At 41.6% G+C, this 25894-nt stretch overlaps 1 protein-coding gene across 11 annotated transcripts in view; it reads right to left on the bottom strand.

Moving 5' to 3' along the window:
* TENM4 (teneurin transmembrane protein 4) overlaps nucleotides 1–25894 on the bottom strand; it is a 1610848-nt gene that overhangs the window by 414087 nt on the left and 1170867 nt on the right. For all 11 annotated transcript variants that reach the window (XM_030476261.1, XM_030476262.1, XM_030476263.1 and 8 more), the window contains one exon: nucleotides 1252–1349. The gene's annotated coding sequence lies outside the window, so the exon portion shown is untranslated. The remainder of the gene's footprint in view (nucleotides 1–1251; nucleotides 1350–25894) is intronic.

Raw genomic sequence — 25894 nt, 5'->3', positions numbered from 1 at the left:
GGAGTTTTATTAAGGTGCATAAAACCTGATGCATAGGTAATAAAGATGGAGCCAGATATTTCTCATGGACTTGGCAGTCCTGGGGTAATAGTTGGACTTGGTCTTTTCCAACCTAGTTGATTGTATGATTCTATGATTCAGTGTTGCAGAGCAACAGGACAAAAGGCTATGGGCACACCCCCAAAATATGTGAAATTCCATTTAACCATTAGCAAAACCTTATTTGTGCTGGCGGTGGTCAAACATTGGAACAAGTTCCCCAGAGTGGAGTCCTTGCTCACTGAGTTACTAAAAATTCATCTGGACACAGCAGTCTCAACATTGCTTTCTTTTCATTTGAGGAGTCCCGGCCATGATCTCCAAGAAACCTTCTTTCTCTATCACTATGGACAATGCCACCATCGATATGCCCAGAACCTTGCTATCACCTTCAACTCATACTTCTCTCACAGATGCCGCTACTCAGTTACATCCAAGTCTTCCAGATCAGTTCTGTGTAACACACTTGAGGTAACACCTTTCCTCTCTATTTACCCATCCAGGCAAATCTCTTATCTCAGACTTTATCATTGCACCTCAATTACTGCAGAACCACTTTCTTTCAGTTTTCACAGATGTAAATTTGCCATGATGATATTCAATGGGCACAAAGGCCATTTTTCCAGGTATAGCCTTGATTCCCCTTCCCCATTTATATCAAAACTTGGCTGGCTGTATCCAATCAACCCACACAACCATTTTCCACAGTCCATGTGCTGGATTTTTAAATGAGTGTTCTTGTATTTTCTTTCATGCTCTTCCCCACAAATATCTATAAAATAACCTTGTTATTCTCTTCCTTTCTCTGCAGTAATATCTAGAAAGCAGGGACAAGGGCCAGGTTGCAGATGCTCTATTAGCATTGCCTGTCATATCAACTAGCACTTTCTTATTACATCCATGGGTCTCCATCTGTGTGTCACTATCCATGGCTTCCTGATTTGTACTTAGATGTAAGTCACTAAATGCAGAGAATGTCTATGTTTTCTAGCGTGCCTGGCACAGGAAAAAGGAGTCTTTGACTGGCACTGTAATGCAAATTGTCATTGTCAGATAATAAAAATAAACACAGATTAGTAATAGACGTGTTCTAAAGAAATCAGTGAAATTCCAATCAGAAAAAAATGCACAACAAACATTACAACTGCCATAATTTGATTTTAAACAACAAAACATAATTAATACATCCCAGATACTAGAACTAGTACTTACTTTGTGTATTAACCGTCTTAGAAAGATCTAGGAATAATCCATCAAATACTTCTTGTAGGATACAGTTTTAACCCGGACATGTGTTATTCTCAGTCTACCTGTAAAAACACACAGACACACACATACAAAAATTAAATCAGTGTTTTCTTCAGTGATTTTAACTTCTTTGGTATTCAAAATTGATTAAAACCAGCTGCTAACAGGTAGACAGGGCACACAAACTATGTCATCTATACACATGTGGATCAAGTGTCATATCACATCAGCATTGTACTAGGGTGTACTTAGTCATCCCATGGAAATAAATGTATTTGTTAAATACAAAGTAAGACTTCCTGTACAGCACTCACTTAGAATTAAATGCCTGTCCTTGGCTAACTATGCAAACATCCATCCCTTTGCCAAAAGAGTAATTTATCAATTCCTCAGCTGTAGTTTCAAGGGTTTCCACTTAACGTGGTAGTTCTTCCTTTCCTGATGTGTGATTTTACAGTCCTCAGAAGGTGAAAGGATTTTTTTTATTTATGTGGTTATCCCAAATATTTCCTTCCTGAAATCTTTTACCTTTGTTAGAGTGAAATGACTAAGATCTTACACAGATCTTCTTGTTGTTTCCACTCACATTAGTGAATTCTGTCTTCTCTGAGTTGCTTGTGTTATTGGAGAGCCCCAGTTTAAAAGCAATGATGCATCCGTGACAAACCTGTCACAAGCAGGAGGTTCAAAGAAAGTGCAGCAGAGCACCGGGGCTCCTCTTCTCTTACACCTCTTATCAGTCTATTAGCCTCATGCACCCTCTCTTAGCTCCTTTTCGTGCCTCAGGAAGACAAACTCCTATAGGGACTGGGAAGGTGGTGAAGAGACCACAACAACTGGGTGTGCGTAGTGTCATTGAAAGCCACATTTGTCAGGACCAGCCACTTTCCCAGGCTACCCATTTTGCTTGATATTCATCTATTTTACATGCACTGTGGTGCATGAGGTCTTGCAGAATTGGGATAAAATAAGGCATCTGAATGAAGTGGTAACATGCGTGGTGACCTCATAGCAGCCTTCCAGTATCTGAAGGGGGTCTACAAGGATGCTGGGGAGGGACTCTTCCTTAGGGACTGTAGTGGTAGGACAAGGGGTAATGGGTTCAAACTTAAACAGAGGAAGTTTAGATTAGATATAAGGAAGAAGTTCTTTACAGTGAGGGTGGTGAAGCACTGGAATGGGTTGCCCAGGGAGGTTGTGGATGCTCCATCCCTGGCGGTGTTCAAGGCCAGGTTGGACAGAGCCTTGAGCCACATGGTTTAGGGCAAGGTGTCCCTGCCCATGGCAGGGGGGTTGGAACTAGATGATCTTAAGGTCCTTTCCAACCCTTACGATTCTATGATTCTATGATTCTATGCTATTATAGAAGTGGGCTTCCACGTCTTTCCTTGGCAACCTGTTTCTGCATATATGGTCTGAAACTGCATTGACCTTTTAGTCTTGCCAATTGTAAATGAATTTTGAATCCAAGCTGCCCACTGGAAAGGTGCAAAGGTCACCTTTAAATAGCTGCTCTGCTACATTGCCCTTTACTCCATGGTCCACATCCTTTGGCTTCCTCCCATTAATTCTGCTTCTGGAACAATTCTGCTTTCACTGATTGTGTTCTTATACAGATTATTTCTTCCCCACATGCATTTTTCAGAGCTGCATCTCATTTTGGCATTTCCTGCATAAGGTTTCTAATCTCTCTATCTTCACTGATTTATGCAGTGCCTCCCAATTTGGATCATCTGTGATTTTAATTAACATGTACTCTTCCTGTCTTTTGGCTAATGAATGAAGATGTTTAAAGAAGACTGGACTCAAGACTGCTCCCTGATGTTCCCCCACTAGAAAACTCATGCGATTCAACACGTTTCCATTTATTATCTCACTTTGCTAATGGCCCTGTGGATGGTTTTTAATCAACATCACAGGGTCCTTATCTAAGCCAATCTGAATTAATTTTGTGAGTATCCTCTCTCGCTGGTGTTCACTTCAACAAGAGGGAAAACAAAAGCAGAAGAGGCTATTGCTCACCAGAAGGCTTTTCTGGGAGATCTGGAAATGAGGAGGAGGTGAGAATAAATGGTTCATTCTCCTCTCTCAGGAGTCTGGTACATTTATGGCCCCCCACTGCCTTAATATCTATACTTCTCTTAATTTTTAATGTATGTATTTTTAAACTACTTGTCAAGGTAGGGAAGTGCTATTATTCCCACTTTTATGAATAAACTCCTGCACAGAGAGAATAAGGAGGTGGTCAGCTCTGTTCCTTTAGCAATCATGGTTACAAATGGAGAGGTTACAGTTGCTTTTGCATTTTCACCTCTCTTCTGGAAGTTACTGTGCCATGCCTGCTTGTGTATCTCTAGGATGATTGAGCAAATGCACCATCAAAGTGATTTAATCTTGTCTTTAAAATAAATACAAAATAAATAAAAAAAAAAAAAAATCCATGTTTATATGTCAGTATGCACATATCTGTAACATGAAGACAGGCTGAGAAAGTTGGGGCTGTTCAGCCTGGAGAAGAGTAGCTGCGTGGAGACCTCAGAGTAGCTTCCAGTGTCTGAAGGGGGCTACAAGGATGCTGGAGAGGGACTCTTCATCAGGGACTGTAGTGATAGGACAAGGGGTGATGGGTTCAAACTGAAACAGGGGAAGTTCAGGTTGGATATAAGGAAGAAGTTCTCTACTGTGAGGGTGCTGAGGCACTGGAAAGGTTGCCCAAAGAACTGGTAAATGCTCCATCCCTGGCAGTATTCAAGGCCAGGCTGGACAGAGCCTTGGACAACACAGTCTAGTGTGAGACGTCCCTGCCTGTGGCAGGGGGGTTGGAACTGGATGATCTTAAGGTCCTTTCCAACCCTAACTATTCTATGATTCTATGATTCTATGACCTGAATACCACTTTGAAAGACTGAGCCAAACTAGATGTAAAATGATGCCAAAAAAAAGTGAGCATCAGGCACCCAGAGCACATAACTGCTTAATACAGACCACAGGATATCGAATAAGACATAGAATGATATCTGCTGTATATCTTCAAGTTATTTGGGCACCTCCTTCTCACTCAGCTGGGTGTTGAGATATTTCTGAAGACCTGGACCGAAGTGCTTTCCTTGATGTTATACAGGAAGTTTGCACTGGATTTGAACCCAGATCTGCAGAGTTTAAAATGTGCTCCCCACCTAAGGACGTCTCTCCTTTCCTATCAAGAGGATAATAATGTCAGGTGATGGACATTTAAGCTCCAGTCAGTTTTATGACTACACTCTTTTGTTCCCTGTCCACATGCACAACTTCCTCCACTGTCACCTCCCAATAAACAGTTTTAATGTTGTACTTACATTCCTTTTGGATGAAAATAAAAAGCCCTTTTCTGCTATGGGGAAAAGGATTAAGAAAGGCATTTACAGTATGGACTTACTTTATGTGGGTTATTTATTTTTTGACATATTAACTGATGTTTCTGAATCACCTCTAGAATATTCTCAAAAATATTCTCAAAAATGTCTTTTTTAATGAAATCCAGCAGGATTAAAAAAAAAACCCAACCAGTTATTCCCTTTTCCCTCCCACCCCTCTCACAATCAAAACTCATGGGGAAAAAAGAAGAAGGAAAGAAAAAGAAGGTAAAAGGAAAAGGACCAAATTTTTCCAGGAGCACCAGCATAAAGAAATTAATCATGAGCTAAGAAATGATCTAAGGGAGCACAGAGGGAGGTAAAAGCATGAAGAAGACAATTAGGAAAATATTTGCAGGAGCAAACTCTATAAATACTCGTTATAGTTTTTAAACACGTCCAAATGAATAGGTGTTCTTGCTTCTGCCTTTCTCACTAATACATTTAGTGCAAAAAGACACGGAGGACTAAATGTTTGTCACCAATAGCTTCCTCATGTGAGGAAATAATTACACTTTTTTTTTTCACTCTAAATTTTTAAACACAGCCGGGTTGGAAATGAATTGCCTTTGAATTGCTAAAAATAAGCATAAGAAACTTAATCTAAGTCCATCACCAGTGCAATTTATACCATACACAACTTCAGTGAGGTGTAATTAGCAGTGCATTGCAATAATTTATTATTGGTTTAAAAAGCCTGATCAGGACCTTCCAGCAAAATGGAAAAATGGGAAGCTATGTGCCAGACATATTATTCTGGTTTATATTAATTCAGTTATTTTACCTTCGGTGCACATATATCTATCCATACAATGCGAATGCTCCATTGAGAAGGATGCTGAATATTGAACCTTTGGCTCAATATGAAGTATGAACTCTGAAGCATAGCTGCAATAATACTTCCATTTGCATTATTATGATTAACATTCCTCTGAATAGGAAGCATCTAGTAATATTAATTGCAGAAATAGTAAGACTGCAATTGTCATAAATCACTGTGCAGTGTAAAGCAAGCTCTCCAAAAACCTTATAGAAAAACTCGGGTTTTGTGTCGGTTTTGGAGTTAATTTCAACCTCATTTTCACCAGGCTTTCCCATTTGTGTCTGTTGACAAGACAGTAATTATGCTTTTCTCTTGATTAACACATTCTTTTCAGTAAGGTCCCAAACAGCTTTCACATGAAAGGCTGAATTCAACAGACCATGGTTTTTCTCATTACAGACTTAGCATTCACCCGTAGTTAATTTATCTCACAGATACTTCCTGTCTCATAGGAAGAAGGGTGGCCTTGAAGCTAATGCTTTTGATTTGATCAGAATTTTTCTCCACAGCAGTTGAAATGAATGCCTTTTCAAATATGATGATTATTGAATTCATTTAAAGAGTGAAAATAGGGGGAGGAAATGTATACAGTTTCTTTACCTAAAGCACAGATTCAAGGGAGATTTCACCTTACTTGAAACAATACCATCTCTAAATCTGTACAAACTTATCAAATCTTTATCTGTATATTTACATCTTTGTATCAAGTAGACATTTCCCCCTTCACTACCATTTCTTTCCTCAACACTGTGAGCAAAATTGGCAATATTCATTGATAAATCAAAGCGAGCAACTTTGACATTTGGTGCATCAGCTTTGATTCGTAACAGGCATACGATGCAGTGATTTATTTTGATGTATCACATTGTACCCTAAAGAGCATCCAAAACCAAAAATGCCTTCATTATAAGTGTTGTAAAAATAAGGGATCTCTATCAGGGACCACACACAAGAAGAGAAGGATTTCTTGCCACCTGTGCTCTTTAATCTAGACTTTTGATGGTTGGATCGTTTTGGGGTTTGCTTGCTTGGGGGCTTATGTTATTTCCAAATGTATCATATATTCAAAAATCAACTGAGAGGTCTAAGCAGAGTTCAGCCCTGGAAATTGCAGAGCTTTTCCTGCTAGCATGCTGCTTTGGTCAATCCTTGATTAACTCACAGTAGGTGGATGCCCCAAATTACTGTGGTAACAATTGAATTCCTAATGACAGCGTCCACTTTGCAACATCCCTCCCTGAGATGGCAGCAATTAGTGCCATCCTCAACAGCACAAGCAATGGTCATAGGTGGCCTGGTTGCTGCTGGGAGGCTGAGGCAAGGAAGTAGATCGCAGACATGTTCTCACCAAGGATGTTCAGACTAACTATACATTTCTGGTCGGGAATACTTTATTCCCCATCTCTATGCCTGATCTGAGGATGCTGCAAAGCAGTTAGACATGTTCTGTGGTCCACTTCATCCCTAAATAATGCTTTTAGCAGATGTTTACTATTAAGCCTAAGTTTAAGTCTCACTAGAGTCAGCAGAGCTTCGATCTGTGTCAGGTTCCCTCAGAGCGCTGCAGCCAAATGGGGACAGCCCGATGAGTTGGAGACACTCATGACCAGGATTAAATAAATAGATACATACATAAACTGGTCACTGCTGCATGTTTCTCTCCATCTTTTTCTCCATTATCACCCTCTGCTGTAAGCAATGACTGGGGGTTTGCTGTCTAACACAGCAGCTAAGCCAGGTGAAGTGGGAAGCGGAGACAGCACATGCGGAAATGAGCTGAAAATCATCCTCCCAAGCAAAGCCTTGCTCACAGGACAACCTCTCATTATTTTGTTCCCCCATAGAGAACAGAAAGGCATGGCTGATGTATTCAGAGATCATAGGCATGTTCCAAAAGGCAGCAAATGAATGCAGAAGAGAGTCTGCATTGGGTTCAACAGAGTCAAAGGACATCTTTCTCTAAAGCAGCACATTCCTTTGCAATGACTGAAGCTCAACCACCACCATAACCTTATCACTTTCTACAACTACCTGAAAGGAGGTGGTAGAGAGATGAGGTCAGTCTTTTCTCCCAAATAACAAGTGACAGGACAAGAGGAAATGGCCTCAGGCAGCGCCAGGGGAGGTTTAGATTGGATATTAAGAAAAATTTTTAGCCTGAAAGGGTTGTCAAGCACTGGAACAGGCTGCCTAGGGAAGTGGTGGATTCACCATCCCTGGAGGTATTTAAAAGACATGTAGATATGGCACTTAGGGACGTGGTCTAGTGGTGGACTTGGCAGTGCTGGGTTAACAGTTGGATTCAATGATTCTGAAGTTCTTTTCCAACCCAAATGATTCTATGATTCTATAAACATGCTTCAGACCTGCACATCCTCTCTTTTCACACCAGATTGACACTCCATGTAGAAATATTTATTGGCTTCAGCCTTATGTTTCATTGCCATATATGCTGACAGCTAGTCATCAGAAAAAAAAAAAAAATCATAATGATCTTTATCCACACAATGAGTCCTTGGTGGGAAACACATGGGGAAGATGGAGCTTAGAAATCTAGGAGGAGATCCTTCATAACCAAACTGTAACAGATTACAAGATTTGCATGGAAGGCCATTATCCTCAGACACTGATTCAGCTGGCAAAGAGTTAAGGCTTATTATCCATCCCTTTTCTGGATAAAAAAGAAACAAGAGTAGACCATTATGGGAGGATGGAGAGTGCACCACTCGGGGGGAGGAACTACAGAAGCAGTTAAGACTGGAGAGCTGCTCTTTCCCTAAGCACCTCTTTTTGCTCACACATCAAGTCAATTTTGAACCTCATCAGCCAGGATGGCTCCCGTTGAATGAGTGTTTTGCACATCCTAATCGTTCCCAATTGTGTCCTAGGGGCCATTTCACAGTATTTTACTTCTGCTGCTATGTGGGGTTTTTTAAGAAGGGTGAGGTTGGGTTTTAAGCAGTTTATAAAGTCAGAAAAAGCTACACAGTGAAGGCTTCTCAGAATTAAGATAATTTTCTCAGTATGTAATAATTTCAGGTGGAAAAATGGATTTCTGGGAAATGGCAGCACCAGTAAAGGATGTGGAATGTGTCCTGTTGAGCTCCGGCAGAACTACATTTTAAAGTTCATCAAAGAATTACTGCCCTGTACCCTTTGTGGACCAAGCTCTTCATCCTCCCCTGTTGCAAGATCACCAGGTAACCTTTGTGCAAGAAGTCGGCTTCCACATTCTACTTTTAATTGTGCCATATCTAAGTCTCATTTGCTTGTATATGTTTTGGTCATCACAGATTTAGCTCAGCTAACTTTATACAGCTACATATTAATTATTAAAGAGCTATCAATCTAGCCTCACTTAGATGTCTAGTTTTTAGTTGCATAAGTCAACAGTCAATGAGTCTCACCCCAAGCTGATTTCTCACTGCAAATGAGTACCTTTCCCTCTGGCCAATAATTGCAATGTTGCCTTGATAAAGGCTAAGCAGCATTTCAGTAATGACACGGTTCTAAACATTACAGTTGACCACGATAATAAACCTGGTAAATAACTTATTTTGCCAAGCCAGGAGAACTCAAGGACAGAATATCCAGTTTTGGCCAACTGGAACAAAGAAACAGGGCATTTTCATCAGCCTGAAGTGTAGTGACCTTCTTTGAGTTGCTTCTGCTGTGGGAATTCGGTTCATTTAAGTTAGATTTCGCATGGGTGGGCAATTATACCAAAATGCAACAGCTTCTCTCTCATTGTGAAGTTGCTTCTATACTTGCAGGGTTTAAAATTACTATACCCATCTGATCAAGGCTTGAAAAGCAGTTTAGAAAGCATATATAAAACCTTTCTTTGGATCTTACCATAAAATTTGTATGAAATGCTCATAATCCATATCATTAAATTCAAAGCATTAAAATATTACTTTTGTGCAATCACACCTCCAAAATAAATATTTTCCCGGTCTACTGTGCAAGAAAGAAAAGAAATGTCTTTTTTGGCTTCTGGATCATTTTTTCAGCTACTCCTTTTTCTGTGGGAAAAATATTTCTTCTGTTGGGTTCATTTCATAAGTAAAAACATTTCTCCTGGCCTATTCGAACTGTATGTTAAAAATGTTCTTGTAGAAGAAAGGATTTCTGTATTGCCTAGAAAAGCATGACAGTGTGTTTCCCAGTTCACAACAGATGTGTCTATAATTGTTGCTCAATTGTTGTCCCTGTAACGGCTTCAGGTCTTTCAGCACAGACTTGACCAACAATAAAATATAATCTCACCATCAATACGCTTTTCGTTAAAGCTGTTAAATGGAAGCAACAATCTTTCCCTTTATCCAGTGCTGATCTATAATCCAAACCCCCTTCAAATGCTTTGCAAGGAAGGGTAATTGCTGCCCCTATTTTTTTGCCAGTGGGTAGGTAAGCTGACATTGAGAAGTTTACAGGAGCACAACTATTGAGATCAAGGATGGAAACCTTCACCCTAATAAAAGCTCTCAATCGTGGACTGAACTATGTGGAGCCCACATTTCTTGGAGAATATAAACACTCCCAAATATCACCTTATACATGCTATCTGGTCATTTTGTAGGTTATTTGTACAGCTGAACTTTGACATGCTCTGGCTTGAAAATGATGAGGAAAATTGCAGCTTCCTTGCAATGTTTTTATCCCACTTGCCACAGATAACACACAAAATCACCTGTGAGACATTCGTGTTTGCAAATTTCTTAAGAGTAGAATAAACGTAAGAAATGCCAGACACCAATAATTAACAAGATGTACAAAGCAAAAGCTCCCAGTATAACCATTGTGACAAATTAATGGTACATGAAATGGATATTAAATAATCTTTTAACATCTTTTTAAAAGCTGTTTTGTTCAGAAATTAAAACATTATGTAGCTGCTGGAGTGGATCAACAGGTAGATTGGGTTAGATAGTTCTGCACTGCTTGAGGGCACATTGTGCCTGAAACGTGGCTGAACTCACTCCTTAATTTGTAATTGATTTACTGGTGTAAATCAACTGGTTGTTGCATTGGTAAGACCAGTACCATGTGAACAGAGGGCAAGGACACTGTTCCTGAAGCTCAGTGTTTCTGGGTTGGGAGGATGCGCTCCTCACCATTGTCCCCTTGCTTTCTGGTGTGCAACACTGCTGGGGAGGGTGTTGAGAAAGGGGTGCAATTAACATGGACTATGTAGGGACTTCACATACCATCCCCTGTGCCTCTGCCACAGCTTTTCTCCTCCAGCTCAATGGGATCACACCCTAACACATGACCAGTCCAAAGAGAAATGGGCAGTGGTTCCACTGGGACTAATCAAGGGTGCTTCTTACCCTGAGAGATGCCAGCACAACCTGAAGCATCTTCAGGTCTGGGAGGTCTGACACAATACTTAAGAAAGACCTGCACCTTTCCAAACCAGCAAAGAGAGGCCATGTGAGATATCCTAGGACATCCCAAATGGATCAAACCTTTACTCCAACAGAGAATACATTCATAACTGTATTCTTTCTTTGCATCCCACCACATGCTACATCTACCCCATTGCTGCATGCTTAGTAGTCTGTCCTGCTGGCCATCACGCTGAGGCAAATGTAGGCATGCTGTGATGCCCTCTCTGGAAACCAGGGAAGAATTTACCTCCTGCATTTAGGTGGCGTATTGACATTTGAATGGCTTTAACAAGGGTTCCCACTGCAAAGGAGCAATCAAGGGTAGAGCTATGAAAAGGTTTCTATTTATGATGACAGGAGAGGTCTGTGGCCTCTGAATGTCCTTCTGTCCCTCCATTCCCCGTCCTGAAAGCCCAGGGTGAATAATTTAGATACTTCTGGAAAGTTTCAGGAATGAGGTGGTATTAAAAAGGTCAAAGCATATACTTTACTTATGTGGCTGGACATGCACACACAAATACAACTACATATATCTACATAAACATATATATACACTCATCGTGAAATTTGCTCTTATCAACAGAACTACAAATACCAAGTGAGGACTGCACAGCTGGAGCCAGACTGACATATTGTGCTGTGCTGTAATGACTCAGCACAGGAGTATTTCATTTCCTCCCAGAGGCAAAACGTCTCTCCTTCTCCACTGGAAGGGCTGGGGTGGCTGAGCAGCCTTTGCTTTTTAGTGAGTACATACTACGATACAGAGGGTTATAATTTAATGAGGAAGATCCTGTGGATCAGAATTGCAGCATTTTTCTTGATTTCCCTTAGAATAAGAACAAAATGGGCATTCAGGTATTAGCTACACAGAATAACTCAAACCTCTTGATATTCACACCCACATGAAAAGATCCCATTCTCTGCCAGAAACAACTTGTGTGTCATGGGAAGAGGCCCATCACAAACCTTTGTTTCAGACCTTTCTACTCCATCCCTTAATAAAACAAGAACACACCCTTTGCTGAGTGCTGGGACTACAAGAAGGAACCTGTTTAATGAGATGCCTTAACAGCCTCTCCACCAGACTTGTCACAAGTATCTTTACAGCTGTGATTGTACCAGGAATAGTTCACTGGATCATTTTCTATAACCAGCCTTATTATTCTCCACCTCCTGCCCAGTTAATAATTTGTATAAAAATAACATTTCAGTGTTTATAGAAAATTTGGAATTCTCTGATGGCAATAGCCACACTCTCCAGGGTACCCCCCCAGGACAACACAAATAGCATTAAGGTTCGAATTTGAGATACTCTTCCTCATTTCATTATTTAATACATCTCAAGGAGGGCTTGAAACTAATGCTATCATCTTGAGCAGACTGATTGGATCTTTCCCTGCACAACAGAAGGTGAATAAAAGCAGAGGATCCTCATGCATTCTCCTTTGCCATGCTGCAGCTGTGCTCCCAGCCTTTCTGTCCCTCCTGACGATGCTGCAGTAGATTAGTAGTACAGTAGATTGGCATTTTCCTGCTTATCACTAGATCTCCATCATTCTGTGAATGGCAACAGCGTTCCTTCAGACCTACTTTTGTAAAGCAAACCTATATCCATAGGAGCAATTAGTCCCCTGCTGTGAGTTTAGACACGCCAGCTCTACTGCAGCTGCTCTCTGTTGCTGGCACTAAATTTTCCTCAGTAGTGGATCAACGTGTTTAAACACTTTGATCTTCTTTATCTCAGTGAAAAGATTTGAAAGCCTCCTGGATGAACAAGTTTTCTTTCGGGTACAACTCCATCTCACCCACCATTTCAACACTGACCTCAAACTTTTGTGCTTTATTTACTGGAGAGGCATCGTCTTTTGAAATGGCTTCTCACATCCTCTCAGAGAGACTTTCCCCCTCCCCAACACTGAGCTTAAGTAACGGTACTTCAAACAGCAGATAAGAGGCACAAAGGGGACTCAGTCTTATACACAGCAATTCAGAATCATCTTAATCTCCGTCACGCACTTTCTGATTTTCTTTTTAATCTTCCGCAGCACAGTGCGCACCAAACACAGCTGAGAACTTGCTATTTAAGGTGCCTGATTACTGTTACACTATGAAAGCTTAACTAATGTTTAGAATACATGAGCACAAATAAACTGAAGCGAGGGAACACACATCTTGGATGTGGGTATGGTTAGGTAGATGATGGGAGATAAGAGTTAGTGTCACCATGCTCTTTCTGAGGGGTTGAGGTGAACCTCTCAAGGAGTGACAACTATGAGTGATGTGAAACTGGTGAGCAGGAAAAAGCATGGGGTCAGTGTCAGGTTTACTCCTCCAACCACTGCAGAATTCCTGATTTTCCTACTCAAACTATCATTCTGTCCCTTTGCAAACCATGGGGTTGGTACAGTGGGGAAATGGGGAATCCAACTCATATTCATTAATGAAATTACTTCTCTGAGCTTTGGACTGTTTAACCCCAAACTGACCTAATTTACTGTTGTGTAAAATGTTACCTCCTGTGATAAAGGCAACAGTTACACTGCTCATAGTGAAGATAGGGGGGATGAAGGAGAGACCTTATTGTGGCCTTTCTCTTCGTAAAGAAGGTTTTTAAGAAAGATGGGGACAGACTTTTTAGGAGGTCCTGTAGCAATAGACAAGGGGTAATGGTTTTAAACTAGAAGAGGGTAGATTCAGTCTAGATATTAAGAAGATGATGGATGAAGGCAATGAGACACTGGCACAGGTTGCCCAGAGAAGCTGTGGCTGCCCCATCCCTGGCAGTGTTCAAAGCCAGGTTGGACACAGGGGCTTGGAGCAACCTGCTCTAGTGGAAGGTGTCCCTGCCCGTGGCAGGGGGTTGGAACTGGGTGAGCTTTAAGCTCCCTTCCAACCCAAACCATGTTGTGATTCTATGATTCTATAAGGAGCCTAGAGAGTTTAATTGATATTACAACTTTCTGGATGTTAGGACCAAATTAATGGGGCTACACTCTTATCAAAATACTCAGAAATGCAGACAAGGCACTTTCCCTCACCCCCGCATTTGGAGCTGGCAGTGGCACAGAGCTCAAGAATAAACAGCATCATTAGAGAGGGTTTTTTCACAAAGGTTTGCTCCCTAGGCGTGATTTTAATACCACAGACAATCAGAAGAGTTGATAGAGAGACAGATAACTGAGTCAATACTCAGGTGAAGGTTATTTCTGCAGTTTGAGTGCTCCCACCCTGCACCAGCTGGTTTTATTACGCAGGTAGATGGAATGTGCTCTGCTCCATTTCCAAGGGAGCTACACAAGCCCAACGTAAATCAGTCAGCAAGTACCTTGAACCACACATATTAGGAATGTGAGTGAGAGGAATTCCAAAATGAAGCATGTTTAGACAAAGAAGCAATTATGGCATGGAGAGAAAAGGAGTGCAAAGATTTCAGCTGGAACCAGGGACGGAGCACAGTAGCTCAGGGAGGTGGAAAGTCTGATTCTGTATTTATATAGGCTTGTAAATGGGGTGATTTTAATCTCCTGAATATGACATAGCAATATCTATTGGAAGTGAATATCACAGACTGGTTCCCAGAAAGCATTTTGGAGACTGGTCTTCTAATATTCATACAGTTCAGAGAGCCGGATTCTGGTCTCATTTACAAAGGGTCTGCCCAGGTGTGCTTTTATGAATGTGAATGGAGTTACACAGTGCAATGCAGAATGGAGTCAAACGATAGCTAAATGTCTTGTGTTTTCACTGCAGAAGGAGGGGAGAACAGAGTGGTTCATATCACCGCATGCAGCAAGTTTGACCATAAAAATGCATTCCCAGTGGCTCAGCACCTGTTTAGATAAATGGTTTACTTGAAATCCACAACGTAGTACAGCTCGCACATTTATCCATATGGCACTAACATGAACTGCCAGCTGTGGCCAGTCGTCCAATATGTTCTCTCTCCATCTATGACATATGAAACCATATGGAATCATCTATCCATTAGGAAGAGATCATTTTCAGACAGGAAGGCTTCCTGACACAATTATTAGCTGTGGCGTTCTTGACCAGGAACAGGCTGAAATAAGCAGGAAACAAAAAGGAGCTTATGCTGTCTTAAGGGGTCATGTGAAGAATTTTCTGTTCTTAAATCATCTTTCAAGCTGGTCCTTTTTTCAAAAGAGAGTGCCTTTTATCTCTCAGCTTCATGTCATTCTGTTGCATGGGTTGCTATTTTCTCCACCCTGCGATGAGTGATCATGGTGCATGAGGGCTACTGCTCTCCCCTGAGTTTGGGTTTGATTTGGGCCAGCAGTCAGGTACGTGACTTGCTAGAAACAATCTGGTTTAGGAGCAACTGCTGCAAATGCTATTCACAAACAAGTGGTCCCAGAACTGGGACTCAACTGTATTTCCTTCCTAAGTGATGTTCTCTTTGCACATGCTGTTGGCTTCATGCTGAACCACAGCTAAACACTGTATATCAGCATAAAATCAAAGGAAAACAGTGACAAACCAGAGTCACTGGCTGAATTTAATAATATCTTTATTGAGACAGAAAATCCTATTAAGGCAGTTCGCCTGCTCTCCATCTGGAATAACTCAATTACTCTTGATTTGCACCAATGCAAATGAGATGAGAATCTGCCCCCAGAACACTTGCTAGCTATGCTCATTGACATGATCAGAAGTACAGTGTTGCCTATAATCAGCCCTGGTTTACCTCTAATGGATATAAGCAGAGACAAGAGCCTCAGGCATTTCAGGCTCTGTAGCGAACAGCCCGTCTCTGTGTGCCTGTAGAGTATGCAGATGATGTACCGAGAATCTGAGAAGCTTATCTTGGAAATTGTGTGACCCCCAAATGAGCCGAAAATCCAGAAATATTTCTTAAAAGTAGCACCCAGAGATACTGGACCTCTCCCCCCACATGCATTGTACGTGACCTAAAGTGAAAGAGGGTAGATTTAAGTTGGATATAAGGAAGAAGTTCTTCACTGTGAGGGTGCTGAGGCACTGGCACAGGGTGCCCAGAGAAGCTGTGGCTGCCCCATCCCTGGCAGTGTTCAAGGCCAGCTTGGACACAGGGGCTTGGAGCAACCTGCTCTAGTGGAAGGTGTCCCTGCCCATGGCAGGGGTTGGAACTGGATGAGCTTTAAGGTTCCTTCAACCCAAACAATTCATTAGATAACAGCTCAAAAGACAGTTCCCCAAAGTGCAGGCTTCGTAAAGTTATCAGTTGCTGTCTCCAGTTTAGCATAGCAATGGCCCATCTCCAGTCCTTCCCTCTTCATAGAAGCTGGTCACGACTGGAAGGATCTGGTTAACAAGTTTTGTGCTGTCCTGCTGACACTGTCGTATCATGTATTCTGGAAGAGAGAGACTGACAACTGCTTGCAGTCCCACCACAGCCCACAGTTAGGGCAGTAAATGGGAAGCCAGGAGAAAGACAACATATGCTTCTTTAAAAAGCAAGCTTCACAACAGTAGGTGGGTCTCTGCACATGTCCAACTGTTTGGGTGTTTTCCATACCCAAATAATGGCATTCACACAGTATTCCCTTTCTTGTCAGCTGTGCTGGTTTCTGTAGTCATAGACCTGGAAGTACCCAGTGTCCACTGGTTATAGATAGTTATAGAGCATTAGTGAGAAAACACCAACAAAGGGCCTTTGCAAGCAGACTAGGAGTTAGTCACACCAGAACAGTTTAATGTGTAGTAAGTTGAGGTTTCAGACTTTTTCCTGGCTGGTTGGTCATATGCAGAAGGTGACTATGACAGACACAGTAAACAAGAATTCATATACACTTCAGAATATTTTAGGCACTCAATTACATGCAACACAAAACACATCAAGTGGGGAACCTAAATTCTCTGCCTACTTAATGCAGGCATTGCCAGATAAACTAACATTTAGCTAACATTAAAAATCAGATGGCGTGAATAAACCAATAATTGTCCACTTCGCTGACAAAATCAACAAGGAGGTAATAAGAGTCAGTCTTGCCTAGAGAAAGAGCACTAACTGGGAATTGGGATACACGGATTTGTTTCCTATCTATACCAAATGATCTTCATATGTTAATCTTTCCAGGGACATCAGCCCATGGTTTTCCAGTCCTACTTTGCTGGCACTCCAGCTAATAAAGGATGATGTTGTCCATCTACTAGCCACAAGCAGTTGTACCAGCACTTTTTTTTTATTCCCATGATCAGGGACACCTTTGTGATGAATCTGACATTGACAATCATTCTCCCACTGACAATTTGCCTTTCTTTGGTCCTGTAACTGCTTATACTTCATATCTTCATCATGCATACCTAACACATTTTGAAACACGGAATGCATGTTTGAAACCACATGCAAACATCCCACCACAAGAGCAGTTTAGCTCAATGCCATGCCACACCATGCATTAATAGTTCTACCCATTGCTTCCCACCTTTAAATCCATACCAGGAATTTCCTCACTTGTATTTGTACCAGCTACCAAGTCAACATATCACTTTAGCTCTGACATGTATATCTCTGCTTTAGACTACAATCTGGATCAGATAGCTTCCTAAATCTACAGAGTTTATTGATTAGGACTGTAGAGATCATAATCAATCAGAAAGTAATAGAACAAGCTAATCCATATGCTTCAATACATCTGTATGCACAGGCAGGGGGTTTAAAACACACATATCCATAAAAATGTTTCATATAGCTACCAAAATTTTATAAATCAGTGTTTGCAGCTTTCATAATGTATTTGAACAAAACATCTCAGAAATTCAGCAAAATTAGAGGTTGCTGCTCCAACCTGGCATTTTGGCTAGGAATTGATAGGATTATTTGCTTTTTTCATTCTTTCCCTATGCTTCTACACCTACCGCAAACAAATGCTATGCCATCAGTGCCACCCTAAAAGAGAGTATCCTGAGAACATGGTTGATGGTAACAGAATTTATTTCAAGCACAAAGCATTGTGGATATACGAAACACTAACAAAGCCCATGTGCTGCACAGATCAGCTACCAGCCCCAAGTAATCTGTCCTACAAGAAAGTTGCCAGCCCAGCTGCAGGAGCAGCAAGCTCCAGAGCTGCCCATCAGCCCTTCTCAGAGCCATTGCATTGAAATCCTGGAGAAAAAGCCAACAGAAGTTGACTGCTTTATTATTTGTCACACTGAGCCTTGAAGAAAATTCTGCAGGAGTGTTTACTGTCACACTTTCTCGAGTACCTCTTGTCACAAGTTGAAGTGACCTTGCAGAATGTGGCAGAAACTATAACAAACTGTAGCAGGACCTGAACCCCTTCTCATTTCTCTTTTAGTTAGTGATTGGGAAGAACATGTCCAAGACACTCTTCAAGGCAGATCAAACCATAAGTGCTGCAAAACTAAGGTGCCAGGCAGCTACTTTTTGAGAAGCCCCTGGCACATTAACTCCCTAGAGCTGAAGATAAGAAACCAGACCTTTGACAGGTGGGGCCTAATTAGAATTATCCTGGCTTTTCATTAACTTCAGTAAAGCTGCACTGACACTAATGTGGAATTAGAGCGAAGAAGACTAGTTTGTCTCCTTCTGTAGCAGGCAAATGCCAGCCCAGACCCAGGGATGAGACAAGCACCTTGCCCAGCGCTACCATTCCACAGATTTTTGACTCATTAATGCCTCTGATTCCTTTCCCACTTGTTGCCTACTGAGACGTGATGATTCCTGGGACAGGGTCTGTCTTATATGCATTTACCTATGGACTGATGTTGCCTGAAACTCTAGGAGCATTAAACTGCCACAGCTGCATTCAAACGTAAATACTTCAAATGACAGAAAAATGTTTACATCTGCATCATATATTTCTTGTGTGGGAAGGGGAATAAGCTGCAGAAGTAAGAGGCAGGTTTGCTGTAATGCAATACTATGGCTTGGAACAGTATAGTTATTTTAGTGGGGTATTTATATTCTCAGCTGACATAGTTATACTGCTAAAACCTTCTTCCAGTGCTCGCCCAGTCTGTGCTGGAGCAGAATCCTTCACAATACTGCTGCAATCCTGACTGGTACCTGCGGATGTAACTGTAATGCAAATAATGAATAATAAGAAGTAATAATTGGACATGAACTGCCTGCACTGTGCTGTCATGGGTAGGCAATACAAATTGCAGAAATTTTTCCTGCTCCCCTCTATTCTGCTCTAGGTGACAAGCTGTTTGTTAACTTTTCCTTCACTGTTAGCAATGAAAATGTGCATATGTGGCAGCTAGTAACTCAAGCTTCCCACGGGGACAGTCAATTCTCTGCTCCTTGGTCCTGCGCTTAGTTCCCTTAGTCACTTTTCCCCTACGGATCCAGTAATAGAGCAGAAGAAGACATGCCAGAAAGAGAATGAGAGCAATAATTAACCACAAGGAATGGGGAAACATGACTGGTTAGAAGGAGCAAGAAACAATGGCATGTCAAACAGCAAAACACCAGTGCTTAATGGTTTAAACAAGGAACATGAAAGCCTTGTTCTTTCTTGTCCAGTGACACAGGAGCCTCTCTATCCACAGAAATATCTCTCCGTTAAAGGATAACATTAAACAATCCAATCTTTAATAAGCCACTAGAAACCCAGGGGCACAAGACAGACCCCCTTTGTTTATCACAGACCTTATATGCTCAGAGGTCTTCAGATGAATGAGGTGCCAGACAGGAGTCTGAGAAGGCTGGGGGTGTTAACTCAACACCCTCCATCAGCTTCACAGAACCATCACTGCACGCACCCAGACTCCACCCTGGCTTTCCCACAGTGGCTGAGGATAATGAGCAAATTACTCCGAAACTGTAAGAAGTCTAAAACTTCTAAAAAAAAAATTCTGCTTCTATCTAAAAGTCAGGTTTTATGTTATGTATTTACTACAGGAGTGACATGCTGAGAAAAAAATCTTAGCTTTGATGACTTCAACAGAAGAACTCCAAGAGTCACTCACTTGCCTAAGGAAGGGCATCTAGTCCTGTTTGAGACCTCCTGGAGTATCCCACAGCTTCTTGCCCATCTCATGCGCACCTTCTGGAATACCTTGCAGCATCTCATACAGTGCTAAGCACCTATGTCGAGGTACCTGCATTGCTCTTCAGTCTGTACTAGGCTACAATTTTACCCTAAGGCTAATATGTGATGAGTTAAGAGTTTGCAGAAAGCTTCCTTTTCTTGCTTGGATCACAATAGTAGCTGGTCTTTGGAGAACAAAACATTGCAGAGGCAGGATGAAAATACGTGACCAGCATAGAGCTCATTTACCCTTTCTGGCTTGCGGCATGGGGAGCAGATAGAATCATAGAAACACAGAATTATAGAATGGTTTGGGTTCGAAAGGACCTTAAGATCATCCAGTTCCAACCCTCTGCCATGGGCAGGGACGCCTCACACTAGACCATGCTGCTCAAGGCTCTGTCCAACCTGGCCTTGAACACTGCCAGGGATGGAGCATTCACCTCTTCTTTGGGCAACCTGTGCCAGGGCCTCACAACCCTCACAGTAAAGAACTTTTTCCTTATATCTAACCTGAACTTCCCCTGTTTCAATTTGAACCCATCACCCCTTGTCCTATCGCTACAGTCCCTGATGAAAAGTCCCTCTCCAGCATCCTTGTAGATCATGCATTTCAACCCATAGCAAGTGTTAGAATTAAAAAACTTAGGTCTGGATGTCAGGTCTTTAAGATATTTCTTATCTATAGGCTGAAGATTCAAAACTGTAACCTCTTAAGTAGGGATTTGCCTAATGCCTCATATAAAGCACGCTGACTCCTGCTCTAATACCAGTTCTACACATGCACGACTCTTAGTTTCTCTGTTTGCACCACTGGGGCACCAACTCTGCATTAACATCATTGCAAGCATCAGATGTAGCTGCAGAGAGGCAGTTTCAAGACTCGGAGTTTTTGAAGATCCATCCAAATCCTTGATTAAGACAAGGAACGCCCTGTTTAATGTTTCACTTTCAACAGCAAACTAACACCGGGGGGAAGATGAGGCTTCTGTGCTTCGCATGAGAGCTGGGCTGGCAGGTTCTGCTCAGGGTTTTTTTCACATCAAGCTCCAAGCACAGCCACCTGGGAGTCACTTGACTCCTAGACTTGGTCAGACTCATGGCAACTTCCCAAGCACTCTTATATGCTTGTTCTAAGAAAAGAGATCCAGCACTATCTTTAAAACTGAAGCAACCCAGAGCTCTGTCCCATTAGCTCCACAGGACAGATAAGTTCCAAAGCACTTTGGCAGGGAAAGTGTATCTGACACCCTTCCCTTCCGTGATACCTCTCCAAGTAGACTCCTAATTTGAACTGCAGTCTTTGATAGGACACTCAGTAAAGTGAAAGGGGGGGTTTGGGAAGGTATCTGGCAAAAACTGGCCTGGTTGATACTGCACATAATGCCCAGAAATCTCCTTTGAGGTTACTCTTCATTAAGCTAGATGATTCCCTATGAGAAGGGTAATCTAAAAAGGTGGGGAGGCGCATGCAGATAGGTAACTGAATCCCTGCACAAAGTGCAACCCCTCTCTGAAAGGTGTTATGGAGAATGAAATGCATGTGGGCTGTGTGAAAATCCCTCATTTGCACCAGGACATGAGTGTGTAACAGGCTCCTTTGCTCTTCCTCACTCCTCACACTTGCAGAATAAAGACTCCCCAAACCTTTAAAGATGCCAGCATGGTGTTTACACCTTGCTACAAAGAGCAGCAAGGTTTTGATCATGAAAATCTTCTCTGGGGTGAAATAATCACGTGAAGGGGGAGAGAGAAAGCAGGTTGAGTGTAAATGCGATAGAAAAAGATACTATGATTTTTCATGAACTTACAGAGTTAATTTATGAGAATTTAAAAAAGAAAATCCCCATTGTAGGATGAACTTACAGCTAGGTTGCCCTTCCCTGTATTTGCCCTTTCTGACAGACCCCTTAGATGGATTTGCCAGGCAGTTGGAGCTGGGCGCTTTTTGGCATCATGGGCAGGGAGGGGTTACAACCAGAGATGCCCCACATTTGCAGTGCTTCTCTAAGCCTCTGCATGCACACAAACAAGAGACACTGCTGCTTCTCAGGTTAAGAAAGATAAAATCAGGTCACTTAAGATAGGGAGAAGAAGGAATAAAACAAAACCAGAGCTCAGAAATCACCACCAAGGGAACAGTCCCTACATGTTAAGAGTAATGCAGAAGGAGAAGTGCTATTCCTGCAGTCAGACTCCAGTTCTTGCACCCGTTCCCTCTGTTGCCATGAGAATGTCTGTAATTCTGCCTTCGTTTCCCCACCTACGAAAAGGGGTCAGTACTCATATAATCACTTTGCAAAGTGCACAGGAAGATTATCTGCTTATTATTTGTCATATAAACACAGCTCTGAAAGCAGGAAGGAGTGTTTTTAACAAATAGCTCATAATATTTTTGACTTCAGTTTTTCCCAGGAAGGTCAATCAAAGTTTATTTTTCAGCCAAAAGAAAGTGCAGACCCTTTAACCATTTCATCTCTGATGGGCTGTCTTTACCTAAAGTGACTTACACACAACACATGCTTTTATAGCATGTGCTTCCTTGGTCAGTGATGTATGCGAGTCACAGTGAGCAGTACATGAAACAATAACAGATTGATTTGTATTTTAATAATCTGACCTTGTTTTAGCTGGGCAGGCAATGGTGGTTTACATCCTGTCATGCTGCAGACATGACAGGTTATGGATCCTTGTTAGGCTGCTTTGAATATTGAGTGGCTTCACACTTCTACCACAGAAACAGAGATCCAAATAACTTTAAATAATTTGGAGTATTTCAATAACATGCAAGTGGCTGCAGCTTTGCTCTTTAGCTTTTAACCTGCACAAGCTTGAGTGGTTTTGTGCCCTTTACAACGAAAGGACCAGGGCAAATTTCTGTTCCAGCATACCCAAAGCCTATTTTATTTGTTCTAATCAGATTGACCTGGATTCACTTGGCTTCCTCCAAGCAAAATTCACTGTACTGCTCAAGACAGAAAAATAAAGCCCTCAAAATACCTGCCAGATGCAGTGACCCTCAGCTAAAAGAAAAGATTTTCATCAGCATATAATGTTATTTCTTCAGCTGATTTGCTTTTGTCTCCTAAAAGCCTGTGGGACACAAAGACAGCACTAACTTTCCCCCCATCACAATGCTCAGTGATAACATTAGCTGACCCACTTCAGCACTGCAATGACTTATGCTATTAAATGACTGAAGGCAAATTGATTCTTCTGTCTTCTCATGACCTAAGAAATTACTTCTTTTTATCATTATGAGGGCTTACCACTTACCAAAGAGTGTCTTCTAGGGAGAAGGAAGCTGCCATATGACCTGTGTAAAGTTGGTAAATAGTAATTTAGACTGTTTACTTTGCTTCCCCTGGACTTGCTCCAACAAGTCCACATCCTTCTTATGTTGGGGGGACCCAGAACTGAATGCAGTACCCCAGGTGGGGAGCTTAGGCATCAGCCTAAGCTAGTCTTGTCATCAAATCTTACTGGGCGTCTAAGTTAATGGTTGCAAATGTGCTGCTTTGAGAAAATGAAGATGTAGTCAGATAGACTCATCTGTTCCCCCTTGAAGTCTAGAGAGATACTTGTCTGATATGAGATGAAGAGAAAAATGGGGATGAAAGGCAACTGGTATTGGACTCATTTTAAAAAGGCTTCCTCATTCAGTCATGAAATACTCTAATTATTCACTGCAGGGTTGGTTCAGATGTGGATCCATAAAACAGATGGTCTCCATCCATCGCTTACTTGTAACTGAAGGGTCCACTGCATGCTGGCATTTAGTTTGGCAAAATGGAAGGAAGGGCAGGGCATTAACTTGGTTAAACTCATTATCAATCCATTGTTGATATGCTTAATTGATAATGATGACTTTTTTCTGCATCAGAAGGCAGTTCATGCCAACAGAGGGTTATAATAAGAACAGTAGAGCAACATTTCCTAGATCAAAGTAGATGGGCAACTATTTTGAATACCAAGCTGGGTGAAGGGGAAGATACCTTCATGGCTTGGGAAATCCAACAAGCAGGATGGGATTGCACTATGGACTATGTGCTGGGCATGCATTACATAAAATCATAGAATCATAGAATGGTTTGGGTTGAAAAAGACCGTAAGATTATCTAGTTCCAGTCCCCTGCCATGGGCAGGGACACCTTCCACTAGAGCAGGTTGCTCCAAGCCCCCATGTCCAATCTGGCCTTGAACGCTGCCAGGGATGGGGCAGCCACAGCTTCTCTGGGCACCCTGTGCCAGCGCCTCAGCACCCTCACAGGGAAGAATTTCTTCTTTATACCCAACCTTAATCTCCCCTGTTTAAGTTATAACCCATTACCCTTGTCCTATTGCTACAGTCCCTGTTGAAGAGAACAGTGATCTTGATTACGAGGGACTCACTAATTGTATGTTTAAGAGCAGGTACATAAATAAAACACCTCCACATTGTGGACAGATTACATGCAAGCATTTAATTCTGTTATGTCTACACTTCCTTCACAATTCCTGTTATATGGCCCATTGATAGGATTTTGAAATTTAATTCCCCAGCCCCTTAAGTCCAGAAAATACTTTCTAAATAATGTATTGCCAATACTGATCTGAATTAAGACCATCCTGTAAATGCTGTACCATGCAATTGATTTTGCTTTGCACTATTTGGTTTATTTTCCTTTTCTTTTTATTCTTCCCAGATGATATAAAACAATAACTGCATTTCTTATTTTGGTCCTCAATTGAGGAGCAGGAGTAATACCTCCAAGGGAGTAAAAGAACACTGTTAAGCAGTTTAAGAACACAATTCTAGCTTTGTGAAAGCAATGATAGTAACAGTTTACTGAGCTGGAGTGCCTTTCGTTTCAGAAGATCCTGAAGATCTTTACAAATTGAAATTGGTGGAGAAGTGTCATACAGCAATCTGACTAACATTGGCAACTCCGTACGAACACTTAGCAGCAAGACAGTGAGTTCTATGGAAAAGGCCCTGTTAATGTGCACTGTGAGTGAAATATACCCATCATCCTAAAATTAACTCAGTTTTTTAATGCATATTTGATAGATGAAAGATCCAGTTTGTCCAATGAAGTGATTTTCACTTCTTCAGCACATAAAAAATGACTGCTCTTTATAAATCTTTGTAATTTGCCAAATCTTGATGATTTGGTCATTTTTCTTCAAAAGTCCAGTTTCATTTGTGAGTCATAACCTTCTAACTGACAGTCAAATAGAAAACCATCAACCAAAGCTGGTGATATATGGTCACCAGATCTATGAATTGGTTATTCTTATTTCTAAACAAAAAGATTTCAAACTTTCCTGGCAAAGAAAGTCATAGAATCATAGAATGGTTGGGGTTGGAAAGGACCTTAAGATCATCCAGTTCCAACCCCCTGCCACAGGCAGGGACGTCTCACCCTACACCATGTCACCCAAGGCTCTGTCCAACTGAACACTGCCAGGGATGGAGCATTTACCACTTCTCTGGGCAACCTGTGCCAGTGCCCCACCACCCTCACAGCTAAGAACTTCTTCCTTATCCCTAACCTGAACTTCCCCTGTTTCAGTTTGAACTCATCACCCCTTGTCCTATCGCTACAGTCCCTGATGAAGAGTCCCTCTCCAGCATCCTTGTAGACCCCTTCACATAATGGAAGTCTTAGGTTATAAATTTACTTAAAGTTATTCATAATATTATTTCCCAAAATGTTTGAAAACTCTGAAAGAATGGAGGCTTTTTAACCTACACCAAATACATGAGTTTGGGTTTTTTTCCTAAGCAGTCTTTTACAGGGCTGCTTAAGGTCTGCTTAACACAGTATTTCTGCCATCTATTTTTGGAACATTAGGTGAATCCCAAGCTTATTAAACAGCTGCACTGTGCTTCTTGCTTCAGGCTGGGGAGACCATGTCTGAACAGAGCCTGAGCTCTCCTTCAACACTTCTTGGTATGTACAGGTGGCACATGAGATGTTGATCATTTGTTGCTTTAGCTGTAGAGAAGAG

This window comes from Strigops habroptila, chromosome 2, assembly GCF_004027225.2.
Source record: "Strigops habroptila isolate Jane chromosome 2, bStrHab1.2.pri, whole genome shotgun sequence".
Taxonomy (NCBI): domain Eukaryota; kingdom Metazoa; phylum Chordata; class Aves; order Psittaciformes; family Psittacidae; genus Strigops; species Strigops habroptila.
This window is presented reverse-complemented; position numbering and strand designations above follow the sequence as displayed.